Source organism: Panthera onca, chromosome A2 (genome assembly GCF_046562875.1).
Source record: "Panthera onca isolate mPanOnc1 chromosome A2, mPanOnc1 haplotype 2, whole genome shotgun sequence".
NCBI classification, from domain to species: domain Eukaryota; kingdom Metazoa; phylum Chordata; class Mammalia; order Carnivora; family Felidae; genus Panthera; species Panthera onca.
Genome location: NC_138340.1, coordinates 140,199,817 through 140,227,106, shown reverse-complemented (window position 1 = coordinate 140,227,106; position 27,290 = coordinate 140,199,817). Strand labels below are relative to the sequence as shown.

General features: G+C 38.2%; 1 long non-coding RNA gene across 1 annotated transcript; it reads left to right on the top strand.

Moving 5' to 3' along the window:
- The first annotated feature begins 9,951 nt into the window (after window positions 1-9,951).
- LOC132679455 (uncharacterized) lies at window positions 9,952-19,147 on the top strand. The gene is made up of 2 exons (XR_009610163.2): window positions 9,952-10,087; window positions 18,607-19,147. It is a non-coding gene; the product is annotated as an uncharacterized LOC132679455 (long non-coding RNA).
- The last annotated feature ends 8,143 nt before the right edge of the window (window positions 19,148-27,290 follow it).

Below are 27,290 nucleotides of genomic sequence, written 5' to 3'. Positions count from 1 at the left end.
CCAGAGAAATGAAAGTGTATGTTCATACAAAAACCTACGTGCAAATGTTTATAGCAGCTTAGTAGGAAAAGTCAAAAACTGGGAACAACCTCGATGTCCCTCAAAGTGTGAATGGACAGGCAAACTGAGACACATTCGTGCCCTGGAACATGACTCAGTATGAAAAAAGAACAAACTTTGCACTGAGTTAGGGCCTTGTGAGGTCTCGGGTCCAGTGAAATTGCTAAAGTGTCTTTGGCCACACAAGTTGGCAAGGCATGCCTTTAGCACTTCTTCAGTGTTGGTGACATTTTGCTTAGTGAGGTGGTAAGCCTTTTGTGAGAGTAGCTGTAAATATTTATTACTGACATTGTCCTAAGTTCTCTCACCACAAACAGTAAATTATGGTGAAAAACAAAACAAACGTGGAGACGGAGGTTGGGATGGAAGGTGCTTTTAGAAGTGCAGACATCACTTTTCAGCTACACCTGAACTTTGCTGAACTGAGATGGATGCAATACTCTGCACGTTCAGGAGCAGTACTGAGCCAGTTTTTCTCCTTCCTCTTGTTTTTATTCTTCACAATCCATCTGGTGTTCACTCTTACTGTCTGAATGGCTGATAGAGTACCTTTTTATAAAGCACTCAGAATGTCTGTGTGAATTGAAAGATGCAGCACACACAATTGCGTGTTCTCAAAGAATTTTCACATTGTTCATTTTCAGTAGAGTCTGATTAAGTGCCTCCTAAGAGCCGAAGCAACAATCTGAACTATCAAAGCAATCAGCAGCCTATCTTTTAATTCTTCTCCATAAAATAATGTCAGCTTGTGAATTAGATTTTCTAAAATTTTCTTGTTGACATTTTCTAATCCTTTTTTTTTTAATTCCCTTAGAAAAAACATATAACAAATGCTGATTTAATAGTGCCTGCTGTCTCCCATGTATTGTTCTTAATTCCTATCAGCATATGTACAAAATTTTGAGGAAAGGGGCACCTGGGTAGCTCAGTCAGTTGAGTGTCAGACTTCAGCTCAGGTCATGATTTGGCTTAGGTCGTGATCTCATGGTTCATGGGTTCCAGCCCCACATCAGACTATCTACTGTCAGCACGGAGCGCACTTCAGATTCTCTGTCCACCTCTCTCTCTGCCTCTTCCCCACTCACACTCTCCCAAAAATAAGTATTTTTAAAAATTTTCTAGGAAGAGTTGGAAAATCAGCTATGTCCACCACTGCCACTCCTGTTCAGAGGTTAGAATTATTTGGGGGCTGATTCGGCCCGTTGTACATAGCATTGTTTAATTTTTTTTTGATTTTTTAAATGTTTTTATTTATTTTTGAGGCAGAGAGAGACAGAGCATGAGCAGGGGAGGGGCAGAGAGAGAGGGAGACACAGAATCCAAAGCAGGATCCAGGCTCTGAGCTGTCAGCACAGAGCCTGACACGGGGCTCGAACTCACGGAGTGTGAGATCATGGCCTGAACTGAAGGCGGATGCTTAACCGACAGAGCCACCCAGGCAACCCACATAGCATTGTTTTAAAGCAAGACCTTGTGATGGGTTCTAGGAGTTCTTTGTGAAAATACAACATCCTAATAAATATTTCTGTCACTCTTAGGGGAAAATATCAGAATAAAAAATAGTCTTCTGGAAAAGATCATTTAGTCCACGTTTTTACTTTTTTGGATAAATGTGGGTGCCCAAAGAGCTTTGATATGAAAAGCTCATTGATCAGTTGATTTTAAAGGAGGTATGACCACCTTGTTTTGAATGAGTGGAATATGAAAGCCTGGGATGGGGAGGTAAAAGAATATAGTAGGAACATGTTTGTATACAATATTATCTAAATATTACCAAGATGCCTTTGGATTTAGGTTATTTGCCAGAGTACTATTGTCTAATTTAAGATTAGAAAATTTTAAAATATGAGTTAAGAGCCTGGTTTGGGCTGCGCCTTGGAGCCCCATGTACCGCTCTACACCGACAGCAAGGAACCTGCTTGGGATTCTTGCTCTCTGCCCCTCCCCTGCTCATGCTCACATGCACTCCTGCACGCGCTCTCTCTCTTCCTCTCTCTCTGAAATAAATAAATAAACATTAAAAAAAGAAAAAGAGCCTGGTTTGGGAGTAAGAAATACCAGGGCTCCAATATTACCATTTCCCATGTGCATTACTTTGACCTGCTTATGTAACTCTTTAACTCCCAGCTTCTCTGACTATAAAATGTAGTAATGGTAGTTAACTATTGAGATTACAACATATAATGCATGTATTTACTTTTTAGGAAGCACTTTAAAATTGTCCTTACTATTTTATTATTGCTTATAAAACGTGTTTTTACCTCTTTGGATTGTTACTTTTATACAAGAGTAGGATTAGGAAATGAACTCCATTTTTTGAATCCTCTTGATAATTTCTTTTAATCTGTTTATTTTTAAACTTTGCCCTGGGCTTCCTTCCAGAAAGGATTGCAGTTAGGTTATAGATATTACAATCAAAGAGAATTTTTTTAAAAATAGAGAAAGAAAGAGTATAGGGAAAATAAACCCAGGAAAATCAGTTGAAGCTAAATGCATTGCAGTACATTTAAGATATGTTTCATATAGTCAGGTGTCTTTTTACCTTGCTGATAAAGAAGATTCCATCCTTAATGACATTATTCACTATTCATTATTCACTATTAGTGAAACTCCTGAGCTGTTTCTTAGAATGCTCTATAATAAAATCCCATAGTGGGGCACCTAGGTGGCTCAGTTGGTTGAGCATCCGACTTCAATTCAGGTCATGATCTCACCATTCTTGAGTTCGAGCCCCACATAGGACTCGCTGCTGTCAGCCTGTCAGCGCAGAGCCCGCCTTAGATCCTCTGTCCCTCCTCTCTGTCCCTCCCCCACTTGCGCTCTCCCAAAAATACATAACTATTTAAAATATAAAATAAAATCCCACAGAATAGTCACAAGACATCACTCAGGGAGAGCAAGTCTTGTTATGACCTGGGTGGGAAGTGCGGGTTTGTTGAGGCAGGTGAGGGATGGAGGAGAAATGACACAATTTTAGTTCAGGTGTTTGGTATCTGACTGACTTGACTCTGAGTATTTTATCTAAAGAATGACCATTACAGTCTTTGAAATATATTCCATGTATATTGATTTTTTATATCTATTTTTAGTTTTTAATTATAAAATGCTTCAAACATACAGAAAAGCACAGAACATATTAGTAACCACACCAGCGTACCCACTGTCCCATGAACCCACCATGCAAATTTTTTAAATTAATAACAATTTATGATATTTGTCCCATATATTTTTCCAAAAGACAGGAATATTCCAAATAACATCTAAAGGCCCCTAAAACTCATTACTGCCACCAGAGTCACGTGATGACTATCCATGACAGTAATGACTATCCATGTTAGCATACATTTTCTCCAGTTGTATGTATGTATAAGTAATTTCTAGTACTGTGTTTAGAATATTTTTTAAGTTTTATATAAATTTTATCATTCTGTGCGTATATTTTACAGTACATTTTTCTTAATAACTGTATTCATATGTGTAGATCTAGTTTATTCATTTTAATTTCTATATAGCATTAGATTTTATTTTAAAGGACAATTTTATCAACTCCCCCAATGACGGACAAATATTTTTTCCCCAGTAATATTCTTGTACATGGCTCGTTGTGCACATGTATGAATTTCTCTAGAGAAGATCAATGCAATTGAAATTGCTTATTTCCAGAGCATGGACAGCTCCAATTTTACCAGGTATTGCCTACATGGCTTTCAGTAGAGGCTGTATTCATTTATACTCCTGACAGCAATGTGTAGGAGTTCTCATTTGCCCACGTCCTTTTCCACATTTGTTGTTAGACATTTCAACTCTTGCCATACTCATAGGAATTTTATCTTGATATTGCTCTAACATTTTTCTAATATGTTGTGAAGTTGAACATTTTTCCATATATTTATTAGCTAGCCCTTGGAATTTCATGTTCTTTGAATTGTATATAAATAGGTTTTCCCTAACCTTCTGCTATTTATTTTTATTGATTTATAGTAATTCTGTACCTTAGATAGCAATCCTCATGCTGTTTGGCAGGCTGTTGTTGTTGTTGTTTTTCATGATGGATTATCTTTGAACCAAGTTGTTAATTTTAGCACAGTAAAACGTATGTGTTGTTTCCTTTAACATTTTGTGGGTTTTGCCTTTTTGCCCTTTATGGATATACTCTGCGCTCATACAAAAAAACACGTCCCTGCCCCCCAATATCATAAAGCTATTTTCTTATGTTTTACAGCAATGCTCATATATAAAATTATTTTATAATTGTTTTCTTTTTTTTATCTCCATCCAACTTTATTATCAAGGTTATAATACTTTTATCCTGTGAGTTAAGTATCTTTCCCACTTTTTCTATTCTCCGGGATCATTTATATTAGATATAGATTATCTTTCTTCTAAGACTTGAAAGAAATTGACTACATAAATATCTAGAATTTTCCCACAAAATTTTGTTATGAATGTTCTCATATAGCAAAGTAGAAGGAATTTTAGTGAAGGCCCTTCTACCTACTACCTAGATTCCACCATTAACATTTTACTCTGCTTGCTTTATCACATATTTGTCCATCTCTCCATCCCTCTGCCCAACTAGATTGTTGGTTAGTAAGTAGTTTTGATTCTTCTTTGATGTTGTAAATCTAGATTTTTAAAAACTCTGTTACAAATGACTCACCTTAGTTTTCAATATTATTAGAATAAAATTTTCAACATGAGCCTGTTATTTTGTCTACTATATTTGTAACTGTGCCCTATATCTCCGTTATTATTTTTTTTTACAAATTAAGTGATCATGACCTAGTTCACAAAACATGTCTCAATAAATTACAATAAATCAGTTTTTGACAGTGTTTTATAACCACAATGTAATAAAATCAGCTAATAACAAAAAGTTCAAAATGTTTAGAAGGTTTAAAAACATTTCTAACAAATTTCTAATAAATGTGAATTATATGTTATGTTGTGTTTGTTACATATGTTCTATATGTTATTTGCCAGTAACATCTCTTTGCTGTCAGCATTTATTGCTACCAACTGATTTGTGGTTATATCCAATATGAATTTTTTTTGGTACTACATTTGTTCAGATCTCGTTTCATGTGCTTTAGTAAGATTCTAGTTTTATTCTTATAGGTCCCATGCTGATTTTATGTTATTGATGTTATCATCAGAACAAGTGCTTTTTCCCTGAGCTACTTTTTTCTGTGGAGTTTCATACAATGTTCAACTGATTCACCATAATTAGTACATTCTTCCCTTCATTAGTTTCAACGTGGCTAAAAGCTGTCGTCTCATCTGTTCTTGTTGGAGATGGCATGTGTCACTGCTTTTTCTTCCTCGGATTTCTTTTTCTATTCAGATTACTTACCCTTTTCCTGACTCCAAAAAGGGGTTGCTTGAAGAACATTTGCCAGACACAAAGAATGACAATTGTGCATTTGCCATTACCGGTCCTGGTATCACCAGGTTCTCCCTCAGATATTTCCCCCTCATGTTTACCATCAGCCACATGAAGACTTCTGGACCCGAACACCGCACTTACCACCTCCTTCACTCAGCTAGTCACAAGATTCTTATTAGATCCAAAGCAGTCTTGGGACCCAGAATTAAATAAAAATAGTAGCTCACACTTATTGAGTTTGGACAGTGCTGCAGGCATGGTTTGGGGGGATTTACACGTACCTTCTCACATATTTTGGACGCAGATATTTTATTCCACAGTCATCACAAAAACATTTTTAACCTTCCTACAGTGAGATATATTTGATGCTTGCCTCACCTTGTTAAAGGTGGCAAAATTAGTTTAGTTCAGACTCAATGGCAGCAGGATTAGTGATAAACAAGTTTTCAGCATTTTCCTCTGGCCCTTAGGTTTAAGATTAAGTTAACATTGCCACGACATATTAGATTAGCGTAATTTCAGTCATTATTTGCATAGCCTATGGAAAAATATGCAAAGGCAGCCAAACATAATTTATTATTTGGCCTTTAATACACTTAAAGTCTTGCCGGTGACTGTAGAAGATTATAAATGTTCCTCGTAGGTTTTTTTTATTATTTTTTTTTCCTTCTCCCTTCATTTGGTGCTGTTTAGTAAAGCTGTACTCGCTCACTGCTTTCGCATACTGATCTAATGGTTTTTGTTCACATTCAAACAGATAAGGAATGTACATATACAGTCCCCAGACCCTCCATGTGGGGAGGATCTTGCCTTGTGTCCCTGGATAGACAGCTGCTTCCTGACGTTGGTGCCCGCCTGCTTACACTTCCTTTGTTAGCTGTGTGATGTATCTATTTGTAGGTTGCAGAGTCAAGAGATTCAGGGTTTTCATTCCCTTTTGAGTCAGATTCTTTAGGCTTACCCTTAGTCTCCTCTGTTCTGGGCAAAAACTCCTCCTTTCTGATCACCACGGAGGTTAATATTTGCCCTCAGTCGAGCTCTGCCCCACTTCCCCTCCCTCAGAGTGTAGGGAAGAGGACTGGGTGCTTCTGCCAAACTTACTGGGGAAAGAAGTAAAACAAAGGAACAAGATAAATATGTAGCCCTTTAATGTGCATTCTCATCTCTTGTTCTTGGAGATTCTGATTTCTGTCACACATTGGCTCAGTGGGGAGAAGTAGCTTACCAGTTGGTCTTTGAATGTCTTTCCTTCTCCCTTCAGTATGTATCAGGGTTTCTCAACAACAGCACTCCTGACGTTGTAGTCCTGCTAAGTCTTTTATGTGAAGAACTGTGCTGTGTCCTGTAGGGTGGCTAGCAGCTTTCCTGGCCCCTACCCGCTAGATGCCAGCAGCAGACGTCCTCCGCTTGGGACAACCAGAAATATCTCTGGACTATGTCAAATGTCCCCCGGGGGTCAGAATTACCAGTTAAGGCTACTAATATATATCATTTAATTGTAATTATAGATACTATTAATCTAATTTATTACAGAAAACAAAAGTGCTATTGTAACAAAATGCCCCTTAAATGTTCATATTTAAAGAAGGAAGTAGAATATTTTTTAAATGGACCAAATTGACAAAAATAGTAAATAATTCAATAGATGGGAACGACCAAGAGCATTGCATTGTGGCCCACAAGGACGTAACCGCTCGCTGTCAGGCATTTGTATTATAGTGACTGCGCCCCTCGTTCTTTCCTTCAGCAATATTGGTATAATTACTTTGCTCTAGGAACTGTGCAGAGGACAGGGGGTTACAGAAATGAAAATGAAACAGAACAATCCTTGTCTTTAAACATTGTTTGACAAGTATAGTTTTTCTGAAGATATAATCTTAATAAATTTAAGGAATGTACAAAGTCTGAAGTCAGTGTTGAATAAAAGTTTAATTCTGAACTTGGTCGTTTTCTCAATTTTTGCCAAACTACTTTTGCCAGTGTCAATAAAAACTGAAATCTCACGAATTTTTGTCGGCGAAAGAAAAACTATCGTAAGTTATCAACAATTTAATAAACCTTTTTTTTTTCATTTTCTATTGTTATTGAAGTTAAATTAACTAAAACATCGCCATGATAATTTTAGGGATCTGTTTTCATGACTAGGCAAACATGACTACTTTTTTCTTTCACTCAGCATAATAATTTTATTTTTTTTATTTTTTAATATAATTTATTGTCAAATAGGCTTCCATACAACACCCAGCGCTCATCCCAATAAGTGCCCTCCTCAATGCCCATCACCCACTTTCCCCTCTCCCCCCACCCCCATAAACCCTCAGTTTGTTCTCTGTATTTAAAAGTCTCTTCTGGTTTGCCCCCCTCCCTCTCTGTTTGTAACTTTTTTTGTCCCCTTCCCCTCCCCCATGGTCTTCTGTTAAGTTTCTCAAGATCCACATATGAGTGAAAACATATAGTATCTGTCTTTCTCTGCCTTATTTCACTTAGCATAATACCCTCCAGTTCTACCCACGTTACTTCAAATGGCCAGATTTCATTCTTTCTCATTGCCAAGTAGTATTTCGTTGTATATATAAACCACATCTTCTTCACCCATTCATCAGTTGGTGGACATTTAGGCTCTTTCCATAGTTTGGCTATTGTTGAAAGTGCTGCTATAAACATTGGGGTACAAGTGCCCCTATGCATCAGCACTCCTGTATCTCTTGGGTAAATTCCTGGCAGTGCTATTGCTGGGTCATAGGGTAGGTCTATTTTTAATTTTTTGAGGAACCTCCACACTGTTTTCCAGAGAGGCTGCACCAGGCAAACATGAATTTAAATTGGCTTGTGTTCATACACGCTTCTTTAGTTTGTATATTTCCCTTAACAATATATATTAAATATAACATGATAATACACGTATTTCCTCCATTTATAATGAATGTAGAAAATTCCTTTGTGAGAATATACCATGAAGTATTTGCCTTGCCTCCACTGATATACATTGAGGTCATTTGCAAGGTTTCATTATTAGAAATGATACTGCAGTGAAAAGCCTTCTTCATACCTCCTTCTGCACTTAGGTGAGAATTTCTGAACAGTAGGTGCCTTGTGCTATGACGCATCTGCACCTTCACTCTGTGTTACCAAGTGATCCTCGAAAGTGCTACACTAACTTCTGCTGCCACTGAAATTATTGATAATTTCCACTTAAACCCTCATTCTTTCCAACAGTTGATATTTGCAATTCTCTTACAATCTTAGCCAATTTGATGAATGGATAATTAGTATTTGATGATTGAAGTTTGCATTTCCCTGACTGATAATGAGAATAAATATTTTACGTTTCTTCTATGAATTTCCTGTTCATATATTTTTCTATTTATCTTTCTATTGAGTTGTCTGGCTTTTATTTATTAAACTGTAGAATATATTTATATTTTCTTGCTTGTAATCCTTCGACACTTGTACTTGTGTTTATCTTGTCCTGGTGAATGACCATATTTTTCTTTTGTCTGCTTTGTTTTATGGAGTTAAAGTTTTTAGATTTAAGTCCTCATTGAATTAGCTTTTAATCCTCATTAATTTTTATCAAATTAATGTTTCCTTTGTGTTATATTCTATATGTATCTTATTTAAAAAAAGCTTTCTCTACTCCACTTATGAAGTTATTCCCTATAATTTCTTTTAAAATATTTGTTTTGCTTTTCACCTTTGTTTTTTTTTTTTTTTTTTTAATTTTTTTTAACGTTTATTTATTTTTGAGACAGAGAGAGACAGAGCATGAACAGGGGAGGGGCAGAGAGAGAGAGGGAGACACAGAATCAGAAGCAGGCTCCAGGCTCTGAGCCATCAGCCCAGAGCCCGACGCGGGGCTCGAACTCACGGACCGTGAGATCGTGACCCGAGCTGAAGTCGGACGCTTAACCGACTGAGCCACCCAGGCGCCCCTTCACCTTTGTTTTTAAACGAATTTAATTTGTTTTTGTAAATACTGAGAATAAGCATCTATTTTTAATTTTTCAGTATGAATACATCTATTGCCCCAGTAATAGGGCAATTGTCTCAATAACTTGAGAAGTTTAATATTTTCCCCATTGATTTTTCACATGCCAAACTCCCATTATAAGAATAATCCCTGTTTTCAGGACTCTATTCTCTTTCATTGACCCATTGGTTCCAGTTTTTTTTTAAATAAAGTTTTAATAAGGTTTTTAAATAAATTTTATTTTTAGAATAATTTTAGATTTATAGAAAATTGCAAAGACAGTGTAACATTTATGTTTTGCACCCAATTTCCCCTATTATTAGCACCTTAATTAGTATAGTATATTGTGATTAGTGAGCCAATATTGGTTCATTATTATTAATTAAAGTGCATTATTTAATCCTATTTCCTTAGTTTTACCTGACATCCTTTTTCTGTTCCAGGATAAGCTCGCATTAAGTTGTCATATCTCCTTAGGCTCTCCTAACAGTTTCTCAGACTTTCTTTGTTTTGATGATCTTGACAGTTTTGAGAGGTACTGGTCAGGTAGTTTGTAGAATGTCACTCTATTGGGATTTGTCTAATGTTTTTTTTCTCATTATTAGACTGGGCCTCTAGGTTTTTTGATCTGCTTGAGTGCCTGCCCTGCTCTCCCCAGAAAGCTTCATTATGTGAGTAATACAACTTTCCGTTCCCTATCGGTGCTAGTGTGGCATATCGGCCTGACATGGCGACTGAATTTGAGGAGGAGGGGAGACAGTCAGGCCTGCCTCAGTAGGGTGGCTATAAGAGTTTCATTGTTCATTAAAATAGATTAAGACTTCTTTGAATTGAGACCCTATACTATGTTCTTAGTGAATATTTACAGACAACTAAATATTCTTTTAAATTTCTCTTTTAATTTCTCCTGATATCTCAGGATATCAATTATGAACCTGTGGTGATAGATTTTATGTCACATCTGTCTGACTTTCCCCTGTGGCTCAACATGATACTCTCCCTGACATCATAGTCATTCTCTCATATTTAAAAAAAAATGAAGCTTTAAAGCTTTGCTTCTAATATTTGCTATGAATTTATGTTGGGCTGCTGTAAGGAAAAGATATAATTGATATAAATTTATAAAAGGTATAAATTTTTTTTCTATATAAATGACCAATTCTTCCAGTACTGTTTGTTAAATGCCCTTATCTTTCCTCACTGGTTTGAAAGACTCTTTCATATAAAATATTTCCATCTATGTTTGTGCAATATCACCATGGACTCCAAGTAGGGGAGCCTCTAGCTGAGGACCCATGCTTCAGAATGTCTGCAGTGGTCCCTCTCCAGCCACATCCCTTCCTATGATGAGAGCAGGCAGCAAGGCAAGAGACATACCCACCCAGAGCCCTGTCCCAGTTTTCAACCTACCTAGTGTTGGATACCCTGGATCCCGGAATTTCATGTCCAAACAACTCTGAACCCTCTTGCAGGTATAGGGCCTGCACAATTTGCTTTCCTTAAGAGGAGACCAGACCACCAATAAGCAGGAGGGCTGACCAAGTGGAGGCTGTGTTGGTGGATCCATGGGAAGGGCTTGGATGTTCAGGCTAGTGTCCACACTAGGCGTGCATGAAACCTTTAGAAATGGGAAGAGAATAGGGTCAGGCCAAGACTCAGAAGCAGGAGTCAGAGGCCTATGCGTCCTGTACCACCACATTCTGAGACAGAACTCAAACAATCCGAGAATTATAAATTCAGACCTTGCCTTCCAAATATATATACATATGAATGTGTATGTGTCAAATTAAAAAGATAAAACATATTTCACTTATTTGTTTGCTAGCTTACTTAAATGGTATATGGGTTTCCATTTGCACTCTTGCCCTAGCTCCTACAAATGGTAAGGGGTGTCTTGTGTTCGTGTTTGTTTCTAGGTTCTTTATCATGTTCCATTGGGCTATATGTCTGTTTCTGTTTCAATAGCACCCTGCCTTAATTAATGTAATAATTAATCAAAAGGGAAAGTCCCCTACCAATTTTGTTCTAAATTATTTTAGTTATTTTTGTCCTTTTTTCCTCCAATATAAATCTGGGAGGGGGGGGATCAGCTTATCAAGTTCAAAAAAAAAATCTCCTTTAAACTATCATTTTTACTGGTTCATTCTCTTTTTAATTTAAAAGCTCCCTTTTAGGCTAATGTATGAATTTTCCCATATTTTAACTGCCTGCCATTGGTTCTGTCTTAGCCTCTAAATCAGTGGTTCTAGACCAGAGGGACTTTGGCCCCCCCAGAGGACATTTGACGATGTCTGGAGACGTTTTTGGTTGTCACAAATGAAGTGAGCGGTGCCACTGGCATCTAGTGGGTAGAGACCAGGATGCTGCTAAACATCCTGAAGTGCATACAACAGCCCTCACAGCAAACCGTGTGACCCAAAATGTCAAAGGTGCTGGGGCTGAGAACCCCGTTCCAGACGACACAGGAGCATGCAGAACCATTATGACATATATACATGTAAGTGCCTGTTACAAGCGTGTGGACCCGTTTGCATGTCTGTGAGTATATTGTCATCGGTACTGAGCTAACTGCTTTCTTACCCCCTGCCCTGTATCTGAGAGTCTCAAAGCAATTTACCGACATTATCCTGTTAGTCCTCATCCAGAGCTCTCAAAATAGGTGACAGCATGATTACCCTTGTTTTATTAATTCAGAGACACAGATTAAGTGCTTTCCCAGTGTTCTTTACAAAAGTAAAACTATTGAAAACCATATTCCATGAAGCCCTCTGTTTCAGCCATTATGTGATAGATGATAGTTTCTTCTTTTCTTCTGCTTTAAGAAGTTGGATGACTTTTCTTCAGGCAACAATACCCTTCCTACTTTTCAACACGCAATTCAATTCTAAGTACCTAGTTCTTAACATAGAAAGGAGTCTAATTTTAATACACACTTAAAAATTTTATTTAAGTAGGTAGAAATATTTTCATACTTGAAGGAAAAAATCTAGGGAAAACCTTTATAAAAGTTTGGAATGGTTTAGTGATTAAGAATCTGAAAAGAACTAATGCTGTAAAGGAATTTACTGAACTTTATTTAATTTAATCAGGATAGCAGTGTCATTAGGTTTTAGACTTCATTTGTAAGCTTAATATTTAACAGCCAACTGATCTTCGGTAATTCTGAAGGGATTATTACTGATCATATTGATTCTTAAGGAATCATAAATCTGGACATGGATATAAAAGAATATTTCGTGCTGAGGGCACTGGTCATAAGGGCAAATACATCTTCCTTGCTCTCATAGCCAGTGGAATTATACTTGAGTATGTGTGATGATTAATTTTATATGTCAACTTGGCCAGGCCATGGTGTCCAGATATGCGGTCAAACATTGTTCTGGATAATTCTTTGATAATCATTGTTTTGGATGATAGTAGCATTTAAAATAGTAACATAGAATAAAGCCCGTTACTCTCCTTAATGTGGATGGGCCTCTTCCAATCAGGTGAATTCCTGAAAACAATAGACTGACCTCCTCCTAGCAAGAGGGAATTCTGCAGCAAGTGGCCTGTACACTTGAAGTACAGCATTGGTTCTTTCTGGATCTCCAGTCTGCCGCCCACCCTGCAGATTTTGAATTTGCCAGCCTCAATAATCAAATGAGTCAATTTCTTAAAGTAGATACTTTTCCATAGATATACACACACCCTATTGGTTCTGTTTCTCTAGAGAACTCCGAGTAATAAAATATGTAAAGAACTCCTTTATCATGTATCAACAATATGGATCGATACACATAGACTTTGAACTAAAAAGAATTATACATAGTGTCTAGTAACCAGCTGTGTTTTCTTTTATTTAGACAATTGGTTTACACACTTTTTCTTCTTCTCCACTCTCAAATCCCATCAATGTGCTGTGATTATCACAAACACACTAAGATAAATTCTACGTATCCTGTTCTCCTGTCCTTCTTGAACATATGGGAAACTAAACTTCCTAGGAGTTAGGTAGCCAGGCCAGTGGGACTAGTCTTGGCTAAAGAAATGTGAATGGAAATGACTTGTGTTACTTCCAGGTTGAGGCAGTAAATCTTCCTGTGCAATTCTCCAGTCTCCCTCTTTCCCCGCCTCAGCAAACCCTGAAACCTGATGTTGAAATGTCAAGGCCTCCCTTAACCAGAATCCTTGAGTGACCATCTGTGGAGCAAAGCCTGCCTCTGCCCAGCTTTGATACAGAAACAAGTCTTTATTGTCTTTAACTATTGGAATTCATGGCTAATGTTTTACCACAGGATAACCCAGTTTATCCTGACCAATAGATATGGCAACGCTTCCTTGCTGGCACTACATAAATGCTGGAAGAAAAGGGGACTGCAACTAGACTCTTATGAAATATGGTCATATTATCTAAAAGAAGAAGGTGAATCCAGAATTAATACAATATAATCTAAAAATCAATAACGTTCTAAAATTAACACTATCGTGTTATCTGATACTTTGGCTAAATTCAAATGTATTTAAATCAGTTTATGGATATAGATAAAATCTTCTGTCTCACACTTTTCTGGCATTGTCCAAATAATTTCAATTTCCTGTACAACTGTTTCCTTACTACATTGTTATAAAAATTAGGAAGAGAACTAGTTTTTTTAACCTTGTGAGCTTCTTATTAGAAATGCTTTTAAGAAATAAAAGCACAAGTTTTATTTGGAGCTAATATTCCAGGGCACATACAAGTCAAAGAATAGTGATTACATAATTTTAGACCCATTAATATAAGGAGATATAAGTTGACATTATGTACCTGACTCAGTTCTTTCTTCCACTTCCTCTCCCTCTAGATATGATGAAACAAAGATATCACAAGGTTTTTCTTGTTCCCGAGCTAGCCTTCCCACCCCCATGGAAGGAAAAGGTGGAACCATCCCACCATGGAAGGAAAAAAAGAAGAAAAATACTTAAATCTCAAATTTACCTTAGCAGCAACAGGCACAGGGCCTTAGTCTTTTGCCCTGCCAGAGTAAACTGCTTTTCAAATCTAAAAGTAATGAGGAGAGTCCTGAATTTGTCTTACTTTCTGGGTATAAACCCTGTATCTAAAAGTTACTCTCTTGTGATGCTGAATTAGTCATTTACTCTCCCTTATCCTCAATTTCCTCAATTCAAAAAAATAAATTTATAAATATGTAACTCCTGTAGTTCTTCCCCAGGTGGCCCCTTGGTGATGCTTAATAATCACTCAAAATTATCTGATGCTTAGTAATTACTGAAAATTAATTATTAAATAAATACAATCATGGATGGGTGGCTGGTAACTATGAAATTTGTAGATCAAAATAATGTTTGTGAAAATATTTTCTCTTTTAAAAAAATTTTTTTTAATGTTTATTATTTTTGAGAGAGAGACAGAGACAGAGCAAGCAGGGAAGGGGCAGAGAGAGAGGGAGACACAGAATCAGAAGCAGGCTCCAGTCTCCGAGCTGTCAGCACAGAGCCCGATGTGGGGCTCAAACTCATAGACCACGAGATCATGACCTGAGCTGTAGTGGGCCGCCCAACCGACTGAGCCGCCCAGGCGCCCCAAAAATATTTTCTAAATGATTAAGAGCTATAAAGATATAAGGTATTATCAATAGAAAAGTTTTTTGAAAATATTATCTCTAGTATTTATTAGTTATGAGTCTAAAACCTTCTGGCTTAATAACATAGAATTCTTTTAGATTCTGTATGCACTTAGTAGACGCCTCAGAAGTTGGGGAGTTCCTTTCATAGCAACCTGAGCAAAAGGGGACTTCAGTGCTCCACCCCCCCCCCAAAACTGTCCCTGGAAATGCATGTTCACAGCATATTTGAACTTCATAATGCAGCTGGAGTTTCTGCACCAGGAAGGTTGTCCCCTCTAAAAGCAATGCCTCAGAAATAGTTTGAGAGGGACCACAGAAGGGATGCCTTTATACCTCACCCTCTATACTCACCTCTCATAGAAGATGAGGAAAATACTCATGGGACCACCTGGGGAAGCACTTTCTCCAAAACAATGAATATATGTGAAAGACTTTTGACCTTAAAGTGGTGCAGGAATTAGGTTTACCCTTCGGTGTAGTTTAGGGTCTTGAAATCCTAGGAACCTACAAAGGTGAAGTAACTCTTCAGACCAGATCTTCAAAGAAAGCCTCTGACTGAACTTCAGCTGAAGTAACTTCAAACAGATGCAGACTCTGACATCTCTGAGTTCTTCCAAAGATCAGCCCATGTCTGGTTCTGATTTGCTGTTGATTTAGAGAAACTCTTTATTTTCTTTGGGCATCAAAGTTTGTTTTTGTCATAAACAAAAGCCTCTCCTATCTCACTGCCCCCAGACCCAGCTCATAGCAGAACTCTCAGAGTATTTAATCAACAATAAAGACTGACTTTAACTCAAGAAATTTACTTAGAACTTTCGAGCATTAGGCAATTTGCTAGTTATCTGTGAAATTCATCTTTGACTTATAAATAAAGCAATTAAACTTGCTATCTTTTTTTTTTAATGCTTATTAAATTTTAAGAGAGAGAGATACAGAAAAGAGTAGAACAGCCTAATTAGGTAATGGCTGATGATGACAATTGCACCTTTATTTTTCTTTGTATGATTCTAAACTTCACTCCTCTCTCCACACCAGTGCCATTATCACCACCACAGCCGAACTCCTTTTCTACTGGTTTAATCATATTCTACTGGGGCTGCTTTGTGAGACAAACAGTAATAAGAAGTCTCAAGAAAAGGGAAGTTTAAATAGTGATATATTTAACAGTTTCACAACTCCTTAGTTTTTGAAGAATTTCAAGGACCTTGGTTCATAATGGACAGGCACCAGATACCTACCTACAAATGATGTTTTCCAAAAATAACACTCCTTACGATCACTACCTTATGTCGCAGACTATGAGTCTGGAGTTCTCTCTTTTCCAGCAAGAGAACAGATGCAGAATTGAATATGAGAGAGGCTCATGTCTGGGAGGAGACAAGAGCCCCGAACAGGGGTATTTTATTGAGATATCAAGATCTTACACATGTGGTGAACGTGCAGAAGAAAACAGATAGTAATCGTTAACTTGTGTGTCTAAGAAGCAAAGGGCCTGGGGGGCAAGTGGAATTTGAAGTTGTGATCAAAGTATATTGGTGCCAGATGGAAAGTAGTTTCCTGCAGATGATATAACAAGTTACTCGTGATCCCATTATAATATCTCGCTAACTAATCTTGGGCAATTTCTCCCTGTGGTGGCAGGTTTCCACCCTAAGCTTTTTTTTTTTTTTTTTTTTAACATATTTGTGTAAGTATAAGGAATTCTTGAACCTATTTCCCACAACCTTAAGTCTGAAACAACATGAGGGCAGAAAGCTCCCCCTGGTTTGTGGCTTTCTTTGCTATGGTCCCTGATATTTGCTCTCAGGTACCTCGATAAGCCTAGACTGATTTCTTATAAGTATACAAGAATGAGGGTGTGCCAACATAGCTTACTCACTTGCTTTTTCTCTCTGTCTCTTTTTCTCTCCAACAGCCTGTAGGATATAGGGGATATAAATACTCTTCCCTATTCCAGCCAATAACATTCCTGAAAGAATGAATTATTAACACCAGAGATTGTCAAACTATTTGTGATAAAATAGTTATACATATTATGAAATGTAGTTCTGTTCTATTATTTTCATCAAGACTGAGTAGACAAAGTGGTAGAGACCCATCACTACATGCAAACAAATTCTTTTCTCATCAAGGCCTGTCCCCATCCTCCACCTTCTGGTCACACTAATTATATGAGACAGCTTGTAGGGACAGTAGAGGCTCTCATGCCTACCACAGAATTCACATTTGGGTGTCAAAGCAAAAATTCCACCAAAGTCAAACAAGTAAGGAAGATTTTGTGCTAAGCTGTTGCAACAGGGAGCCAGGCCAGAACTGCGTTTGAATTCATCTCTGTTGAAATAAAAGGCAGGAGAGTTTTGAAGCACTGGGGTGAGCTTTTGAAAGAGTATTGGAGGACATTAGGAGGAAAGGTTGGTTAATGAAATGTGTGAAGCCACTGAGTTATTCCTGAGTTTGCAAATGTTTTTCTGTGATTAGGCCATCTGTGTTCACCCATAGAACTTACAAGTTAGCCTCCTGTTCTCCCACAGAAAGTATGGCCCTATTTCCCTGATGATTACATTTCAAAGAAACAACTCCCAGACCCTGGAGAAAGACATTCCTGGGTTTAAAACTGGCAAGAGGTTTCTAAAAGGTTTATATCTCAAAGGAGCAGAGAAAGAATTTACATGTTTTCTAAAGCAAATGCTCTGAGAAAAGGGAGGTCAGGATCCTGGAGTCAGGAAGAAGTCTGTCTAAAGTCAGGAAGCTGAGAGGAATGTTCAGGTTGTCTTGGTCATGGGCCCATTTTAATTACTGCTGAACTAGAGTGTCTCCACAGTATGACCTTCTACAAAATAAAATTTGGTAGAAAATGAACTTATTTTAACTATATACAAGAAGGTTTAGTCACAGAATGGCCTCCCTGGGAGGCCTCCTCTAAGGCAGATCTCCACATAAGTACACATTAAAAATGGGGCGCCTGGGTGGCTCAGTCAGTTAAGCGTCCGACTTCAGCTCAGGTCACGATCTCGCGGTCCATGGGTTCGAGCCCCGCGTCGGGCTCTGGGCTGATGGCTCGGAGCCTGGAGCCTGCTTCCGATTCTGTGTCTGCCTCTCTCTCTGCCCCTCCCCCGTTCATGCTCTGTCTCTCTCTGTCTCAAAAATAAATAAACGTTAAAAAAAAAAATTTTTTTTTAAATACAAGATGTCAATTTGTTTTCCAGTATATTCCTACTGACTATTGTGATCAAAACACAAAACTGATTTTCACATGAAATCAAGTCACCATATGGCTCAAGTGACCTGAAGAACCATAGGTCTTGTGAATCATGTCTTGCTTTTTGGTTAGACGTGAAGGTGAAATCCTTAAAAACTTTTCTTCTTTTTAATGATATGCACTGATAGAGCTGCTGGTTTGTTCCCCACTTCCATATATCACAGAATGAGCTTTGTTACCAAAAATCAAGGACTTTGGTTTTCATTCCCGACTCAAACGCTCCCCGACTCCCACCTCTAGTCCTTTTTGGTTTTTTGTTTGTTTGGAAGTTGAGAAGCTTTTTTAACACCTTGCTCTTAGAATATAATTTATGTTTCTTTAGGTACCCAGAAGCCAGAAGGCATCATATAAATAAAATTAACTTCATTTTGAACCAGGCTCTAAACTGGTTAATGGAAACCAAGATGAATTGCTTCTGAATGGAAATCAACACTCATCCCTACAATTGGAGCACCTATCCCAACAAACAAAAGAACTGTTACGTAAAGAATAATTTTCTGTTTATAAATCTCTGTGTATTTCTAATCATGCTTATTGTCATATGAACACAGTGTAAGTTAGAAAGAAGCTCCCTTCCCAATAGTTGGATCTTCACTTAATATTCATCCACAGTCGCTGCTGGAATTAATTACTCACACCTGCGCACGTTGTTCCCCTCATGCTTTTGCTTCTACCAGCAGCCATCAGAAATTACCCAGCCTCTGGGCTACTTCTGTAAGTCACTTAGAGCCACCCACCCACAGATTGTTTTTTTTCTAAGGATGTGGCTTCTTAGTATTCCTCTGGGTTTTCTTTGTTTGTTTTCCTAGCTTTGTTGAGATAGAGTTGACGTATGGTATAAAAGGTGTACAACGTGATGATTTCATATATGTATATATTGTGAAATGATTACCACAATAAGATTAGTTAACACCTCCATCCCCTTACACGGTTACGCGTGCGCACGCGCGTGTGTGTGTGGGTGTGTGTGTGTGAGAGAGAGAGAGAGAGAGAACATTTAAGATCTCCTCTCTTAGCAACTTTCAAGGATACAATACAGTATAGTTAACTATAGTCATCATGCTGCGCCTTGGGTCACCAGAACTTATTTATTTTATAAGTGAAAGTTTGTTCCCTTTGACCAACATCTTCCCATTTCCCCCCACACCCCAAGTATTTTCTTACAAGGAAATTCTATTTATTTAGTGCATGTTGGGCTATTCAGTTGAGTTAAATGGACACAGATCACAACTTGTTTAAAATTCTGATTGGCTATGTTCACCCTTAAGTCTTAACATTTCTATAATAATTAGGCTAATGACCATCTAATCAGAAGAAAATACTTCAGTGTCACCACTGCAGGGCATATGTTTGGGGCTACTTTGATTAGCATCAAATCATTTGCAGTCTTAAGGGATCAAAAACTCAAATGAGCGAGACCAGTGAACGTTTTAGATACAGTGCAAAGTCATGAAATGGAGTCACTTTAACAGGATTAGATACTGTTATCAAGTCCTTGAAATAACATGATACATACTTCATGGGAAAAAATGGCTTATTCAACGTTAATAACAAAGTTAATTGGAAGGAAGGAAGGAAGGAAGGAAGGATGGGTGGATGGATGGATGGATAGATGAAAAGAAATATATATGGGTTATAGATTCGGTAAAATATAGTTTTTTTTTTCTCAGAACAACATGATTCTTCCTCATTATGTCATATTTACATATATAAGTTATTTAATCAATATTCAATTGTTAGACATTTATGATATGTATAATTCTTCCTTATTATAAACCCATCTGCCAAAAAAAATTTATAAATACACCTTAACATGCATCTAAACAGCAAACACGTATTATGACCTGTTGGTACACATACGTGACCCAGCACAGCATTTATTGGAGAAAACTGGCCAGGACAGGAGCAATCAGGAGCAGGTACAGAGGCTGCTTCTGCTCATCACATCTAGACTCAGTGTGAAAGGATAAAGCAGGGCCAGAGAGAAGCCCTGGGGGGTTTAAAGGACCCCAAGGCTTTCCCTTCCCTTAGTCTAAGCTCTGTGGTTCCAGCATATGGCAAAACTCTGGCCTCCTGTCTTAGTCTACCCTCTTTGCATTCCTGGTTGATGGAACATAAAGGGAAGAACCCAAATAGAGGACAGAATTTGGAAAAAATGATGGAAGGGTGAAATTTTTAAATCTTTAGCCAAGGTCATGCCTAACCTGACCAACTCACTTCAGGCATTTTCAATTATAGTTCTCTGTTTTAATTTCTTCATAGCAATTATTATTGCTTTGAATTATTTTACTTTATTACTTCTTGATTTTGTGTCTCCCCAAACTTGAAGATGAATTCCGTGAAAGGAGAAATCCTGCCTGACTTACATTCCTGGCACTCAAAATAGTATCTGCATCATTGTGAAAACTGACTATTTGTTGAAATAAAAAGGGGAATGAATAAATAAATTCTATTACCTGGAAAATAACTTATACGTTAGATATATACTATGTAATATAAACATATGTTGCAATGTAGATACACAACACACATAGGTGTGAATATATGTATATATAGTGTATATGTGAGTGTGTGTGTACATGTGTGTATTTAGAACTGGTATAAGAATGAGCTTACTTTGAGACTGGAAAACTGGTAACTATCTAAAAGGCAACATCAGAATTGAATTCTCTCTTCCCACTGCATCATGGGGTCTTGCATGAGAAAATGACAGGGTATTTACCTTTTTTGACCTCATAATTGCACTCTGCCGTTAGCTGTCCTTCCTCACTGCAGCTCAGACAAATTGGGGGTGAGGTCAAGGTTACCCTCTCTGGAGCCTATGTGTTTCTGGATTGACTTCACAATGTCTCTGTCACACTGAGGTCTGCCCAGTGCCAGGGACTGTTGCTGAAGTGTGGGCAACAATCTCATTTGGGAAATGTCCTGGAATAAAGAAAGCAAATCTGGGGGTGCATGGCACAACCCTGATATCTGGCTAGGTAGGGGCTCCTGACACAGTAAGAATCTATTGCCCTGGTCACCTACAACTTGCTGGCTAGGGATCTGGCTTCAGCGGTCTGGCTCCTGCCTCCCTCACCTCTGAGCCCACAAGGTCACACAAAGCTCTGGTCATAATGTCACTGTTTGGTCTGAGGCATGGCTGTTTTATTTTTATACTTCATCAGTAGCTTCACTAGTAGCAAGGATTTCAAAACTCTGAGAACTGTCTGGGTTTGGTAGAAACTCCTGCCCATCTATCTCTGAGACCTATATTGGCCTCACGCAGATATTTCAGTTTCAGTAAGCTGCATTTCACAGCATCTAGCTGATTGGACCCTGTCATTTCCCCCTAAGCCTAAACACATAATTAGAGCACATACTGACCTTTCTATCTACATGCAGGTGTGATTTAACATGTGAACCCAGTAGTAACTGCACTCCTTGCTTCATCTTCTGTGATTGATGAGTTTTCTGCTACAAAGATCCGCATGGACATAAATATTTCCTAATGCTGGATCCTGGCTGACTATCCCATTAACCTAAGTCTCCGCTTAACCCCAAGGTCTGAAAGCCCTCTTTCAATTCAATGCATTTTCTAACCATGAAACAATGTCCTCTTGCCTCATACCTGACACGATACCTGTGACATTCCTGGTGACAAACAGCTTATAGCAGTGTTACCCAAACCTACTTGATCTTGGCAGCTCGGTCTCCATGGGACTTCCTCTTGGCTACTGACAAGGTTCCAGTCTCATTATGAGTGTCAGAGACCTCTGCTCTCTTTTCAGGAAAGACTCTAAATCCTATATAAATTGTGTGTCTGAGGAGGAAAGATAACACCTCATTTCCAGCCTGCAAGTTTGAAGTCGTTTTTCACACCCTTTCATTCTGGGTATCTCACATAACACTGCCTCTGTCTAATTCAGCTGTGCAAGGGGTGGGGGAAGGTAGGGGGTGGATAGAAGAAAATTTGAAATATGGCTTTTGTATGTACTCAGGAAGAAATGAGGAGATCGTCAGCCAGAGCCCAGGAACTACCGCATCTCATTTCTTGACATATCAGCAGACAGTTCAACCCAAGATTCCCCCACATACACCCTCAAGAACTGCTTTAGGATCCACAGTGGTAGGTGAGCTTTTAACCAAAAGAAAACAAACTTCACAAAGCCATTCCATTTCAGAAGAGACTCAAGCATGCATTTGAAAGGAAGGGGCATTAGGATAATCAATCGGAACAAAGATGAGGTTGACAGTGAAAGTCTATGAAAGGGTTTGGACGATTATTCAAGAGAATAAACCATTTTTAAATTGAATCTTTTAACTTTTAGAAAGTGTGACAATGTTCTGGGGATTACAAGGGGCTGCTGTTTTCAGTTCTCCAAGGCATCATATTCCAGGCACTTTATTCTCACAACACTTGTAATTCCTATTTCAGACTCATTTTCATGATCTCCCTCTTACTCTTAGGCAATTGCTTTCCATTCTTTAAAACCATAAATCAAGCATCTTGGAAAACGTGGTATTACAGGGTACCGATTTAATCAGAGTGTCAGGGGGCAAATCAAATAATAGATCTTAAATCTTAATATGACTACAATTAAACTGAATCACCTGGGAACTCAACAGGGTGTGATCCATCAGAAAAATATCCATATACACCCCAGAGATCTGTTTAGATAGTTCCCTTCTTAAATTTCTACTCTTGGACTCAGCTGGTCAAAAGTTAATCCTTTTTTCTCTTTCCGCACAAACCTTTTAAGATCTGTTCTGTCTCTCCCATTTCCTTCCTTCCTTTCCAGTCTCCCCATTTCAGCTTCCGCCAAATCCATAAGCCACCCTCCCTCCTGCAAGAAGTTCTTGCCTTAAGAGGAGAAAGCCTTCAGCTTAGACTGGTTATTCTTTAAAAAGAAAGAAAAAAAATCACCCTCCTTAGAATCCCCAGCTTGAATGTATGAACCAGAGTTTAGATTTTGGCCATCTTGAGTCAAGGGTAAAGGCTCTTCTAACATCCCTCTGGACAACACAGAGAAGCCCAATCACTCCTCCGCCTCAAGGCTGCCCCTATGGTCCTACCTGGGAATATTTTCTCCTCCCTCAACTATGTTTTAGAACAGCATATTTGTAATGTAACTTTTTTTCTTTTTTGCAGTTAATAATTTCGAGAAACTGAATAGTGTAAATAAACAAAATAAGCCCAAAGATACAAAATTAAAGTTTTACAGTTGATGTCCCCAGCTCCTCAGTGGATTACAAAGTTCAATTCCTGACTCTCTGGGCTCTCTAGGCTCCCTGTTACCTGATTCTGACTCTCTGGGTCTTGGCAGAGAGGCTGTATAGTTCAATGGTTATGAGGACAGGCTATGAAACTCACAGTTCCATGCTCACTGGAGGGTTATTTTTTTTCTTTTACCGGTTTTTTAATTTATTTTTTAATGTGAAATTTATTGTCAAATTGGTTTCCATACAACACCCAGTGCTCATCCCGACAGGTGCCCTCCTCAATGCCCATCACCCACTGCCCCCTCCCTCCCACTCCCCATCAACCCTCAGTTTATTCTCAGATTTTAAGAGTCTCTTATGGTTTGGCTGTCTCCCTCCCTTTTTTTCCCCCTCCCCCTCCCCCATGGTCTTCTATTAAGTTTCTCAGGATCCACATAAGAGTGAAAACATATGGTATCTGTCTTTCTCTGTATGACTCATTTCACTTAGCATAACACCCTCTAGTTCCATCCATGTTGCTACAAAGGGCCATATTTCATTCTTTCTCATTGCCACATAGTACTCCATTGTGTATATAAACCACAATTTCTTTATCCATTCATCAGTGGATGGACATTTAGGCTCTTTCCATGATCTGGCTACTATTGAAAGTGCTGCTATAAAGATTGGGGTACAAGTGCCCCTATGCATCAGCACTCCCATATCCCTTGGGTAAATTCCTAGCAGTGCTATTGCTGGGTCATAGGGTAGGTCTATTTTTAATTTTCTGAGGAACTTCCACACTGTTTTCCAGAGTGGCTGCACCAGTTTGCATTCCCACCAACAGTGCAAGAGGGTTGCCGTTTCTCCACATCCTCGCCAGCATCTGTAGTCACTGGAGGGTTATTTAAAGACCACTCTGTGCCCCACTTTTCTGTGTGACTGATGATGATCAATTAGAGACATGACATCAAGATAGTTGCTCAGATGACTGTGCTGTTATTCCAAAATCCTGCACTTCCTCATTTGTCTGTAGATAAGGCCTCTGCTGAGTTAACCTGAACACATCGCTTCCTTGAAATCTTCAAGATTCTAAGACACTATTGTTCACACTCAAAAAATGAGATGCATTCAGTCTCTAGCTGTTTTTCTTTTTCTTTTTTTAAGTGTACGAAGACACTTGATTTACCCAGAAAAGTTTACTAAAAAATTGATCAGAAAATAAATGAACTATCCTGAAAGTAATGCTGATGCTTCATAGTGTGATTTTTTTTCTTTTTAATTTAAGGATACAGTATGGATTTCTCTAAAGATGCTAGAAAGTGATTTGGTCTCAGTTCCAGTAGTTTTGAAATTTTATTCTTTAAGGAACTCTAGCAAATTTGAGGAAGAAGTTATATCCCTTTCATTGCCATATTAATCAAAAGGAACTATGCAACTTTCTCATTTCCTGAATTATTTTTTAAAAGCTGCCCTTTTTATTATATAAAGACTTGGTAAAGAAAAAAATCAAAATAAGTAGAAACTAGCTCACCTATTTTTCTTTCAAGAGCTTACATTTTTAGTGCCTAGCACAATATCTTTTCTATTCCGTATTATTTTTTTGCAAAAGTTTCTTTTTCAGTTTGATGTATAAATCAAGATAGGCTATGAACTATTTATTCCCTTCAATTATGTATGCATAGACTGCCAAAAATGTATCACTAGCAAGTGGCATTTAAATGGCAATTTAGGGGGGGGGGGGACCTGGGTAGCTAGGTCAGTTAAACATCCCACTCTTGGTTTTAGCTCAGGTCATGATCTCATAGATGCTGACTTAGAGTTCAAGCCCCTCATTGGGCTCTGGGCTGACAGCATGGAGTCTCCTTGGGATCCTCTCTCTCCCTCTCTTTGTCCTCTCCCTCTCCTGCTCGTGCTCTCATGATCTCTCTCTCTCTCTCTCTCAAAATAAATAAACTTTAAAAAAAGAATAAATGGCAATTTTTAATACTAAAATATAAAGCTATAATTAATAGCCATTATTGACATGTCAAAAAATTACATACTCAGTTCACATCTGTGATTGTAGTCTTGGATTAGGCAATTTGAGAAACAGTATGTCCCTGACATGTTGCATTAGACTTACAGATTTTCTTTTTCTTTTTTTTTTCTTTGTTTTTTTACATGCATTTTTAAATTTTCTATAATTTATATATTTTTTTATAATTTATATCCAAGTTAGTTAGCACATGTGCAACAATGATTTCAGGAGTAGATTCCTTAAGCCCCTTACCCATTTAGCCCATCCCCCCTCCCACAACCCCTCCAGCAACCCTCTGTTTGCTCTCTATATTTAAGAGTCTCTATATTTAAGAGTCTATATTTAAGTTTTGTCCCCCTCCCTCTTTTTATTTTATTTTTGCTTCCTTTCCCTTATGTTCATATGTTTTGTATCTTAAGTCCTCATATGAGTGAAGTCATATGATATTTGTCTTTCTATGACTAATTTCACTTAGCATAATACCCTCTAGTTCCATCCATGTAATTGCAAATGGCAAGATTTCATTCTTTTTGATGGCCGAGTAATACTCCTTTATATATATATACCACTTCTTCTTTATCCATTCATCCATCGATGGACATTTGGGCTCTTTCCATACTTTGGCTATTGTTGATAGTACTGCTATAAACACTGGGGTGCAATTGCCCCTTTGAAACAGCATACCTGTATCCCTTGGATAAATAGTAGTGCAATTGGTGGGTCCTAGGGTATTTCTATTTTTAATATTTTGAGGAACCTCCATACTGTTTTCCCGAGTGGCTGCACCAGTTTGCATTCCAACCAGCAGTGCAAAAGAGATCCTCTTTCTCCACATCCCAGCAACATCTGTTGTTGCCTGGGTTGTTCATTTTAGCCATTCTGACAGGTGTGAGGTGGTATTTCAAAGTGGCTTTGATTTGTATTTCCCGGATGATGAGTGATGTTGAGCATTTTTTCACGTGTCAGTTGGCCATCTGGATGTATTCTTTGAAGTGTCTATTCATGTCTTTTGCCCACTTCCTCACTGGATTATTTGTTTTTTGGGTGTTGAGTTTGATAAGTTCTTATAGATTTTGGATACTAACCTTTTATCTGAGATGTCATTTGCAAATATCTCCTACCATTCCATCAGTTGCCTTTTAGTTTTGCTGGTTGTTTCCTTCGCTGTTCAGAAGCTTTTTATTACAGTGAAGTCCCAATAGTTCACTTTTGCTTTGGTTTCCCTTGCCTCGGGAGACGTGTTGAATAAGAAGTTGCTGAAAATGAACTATTGGGACCTCATGAAGATAAAAAGCTTCTGCACAGCAAAGGAAACAATCAACAAAACTAAAAGGCAACCAACGGAATGGGAAAAGATATTTGCAAATGACATATCAGACAAAGGGCTAGTTTCCAAAATCTATAAAGAGCTCACCAAACTCCACATCCAAAAAACAAATAATCCAGTGAAGAAATGGGCAGAAAACATGAAGAGACACTTCTCTAAAGAAGACATCCAGATGGCCAACAGGCACATGAAAAGATGCTCAACATCGCTCCTCGTCAGGGAAATACAACTCAAAACCACACTCAGATATCACCTCACGCCAGTCAGAGTGGCCAAAATGAACAAATCAGGAGACTATAGATGCTCGCGAGGATGTGGAGAAACGGGAACCCTCTTGCACTGTTGGTGGGAATGCAGACTGGTGCAGCCACTCTGGAAAACAGTGTGGAGGTTCCTCAAAAAATTAAAAATAGACCTACCCTATGACCCAGCAGTAGCACTGCTAGGAATTTACCCAAGGGATACAGGAGTACTGATG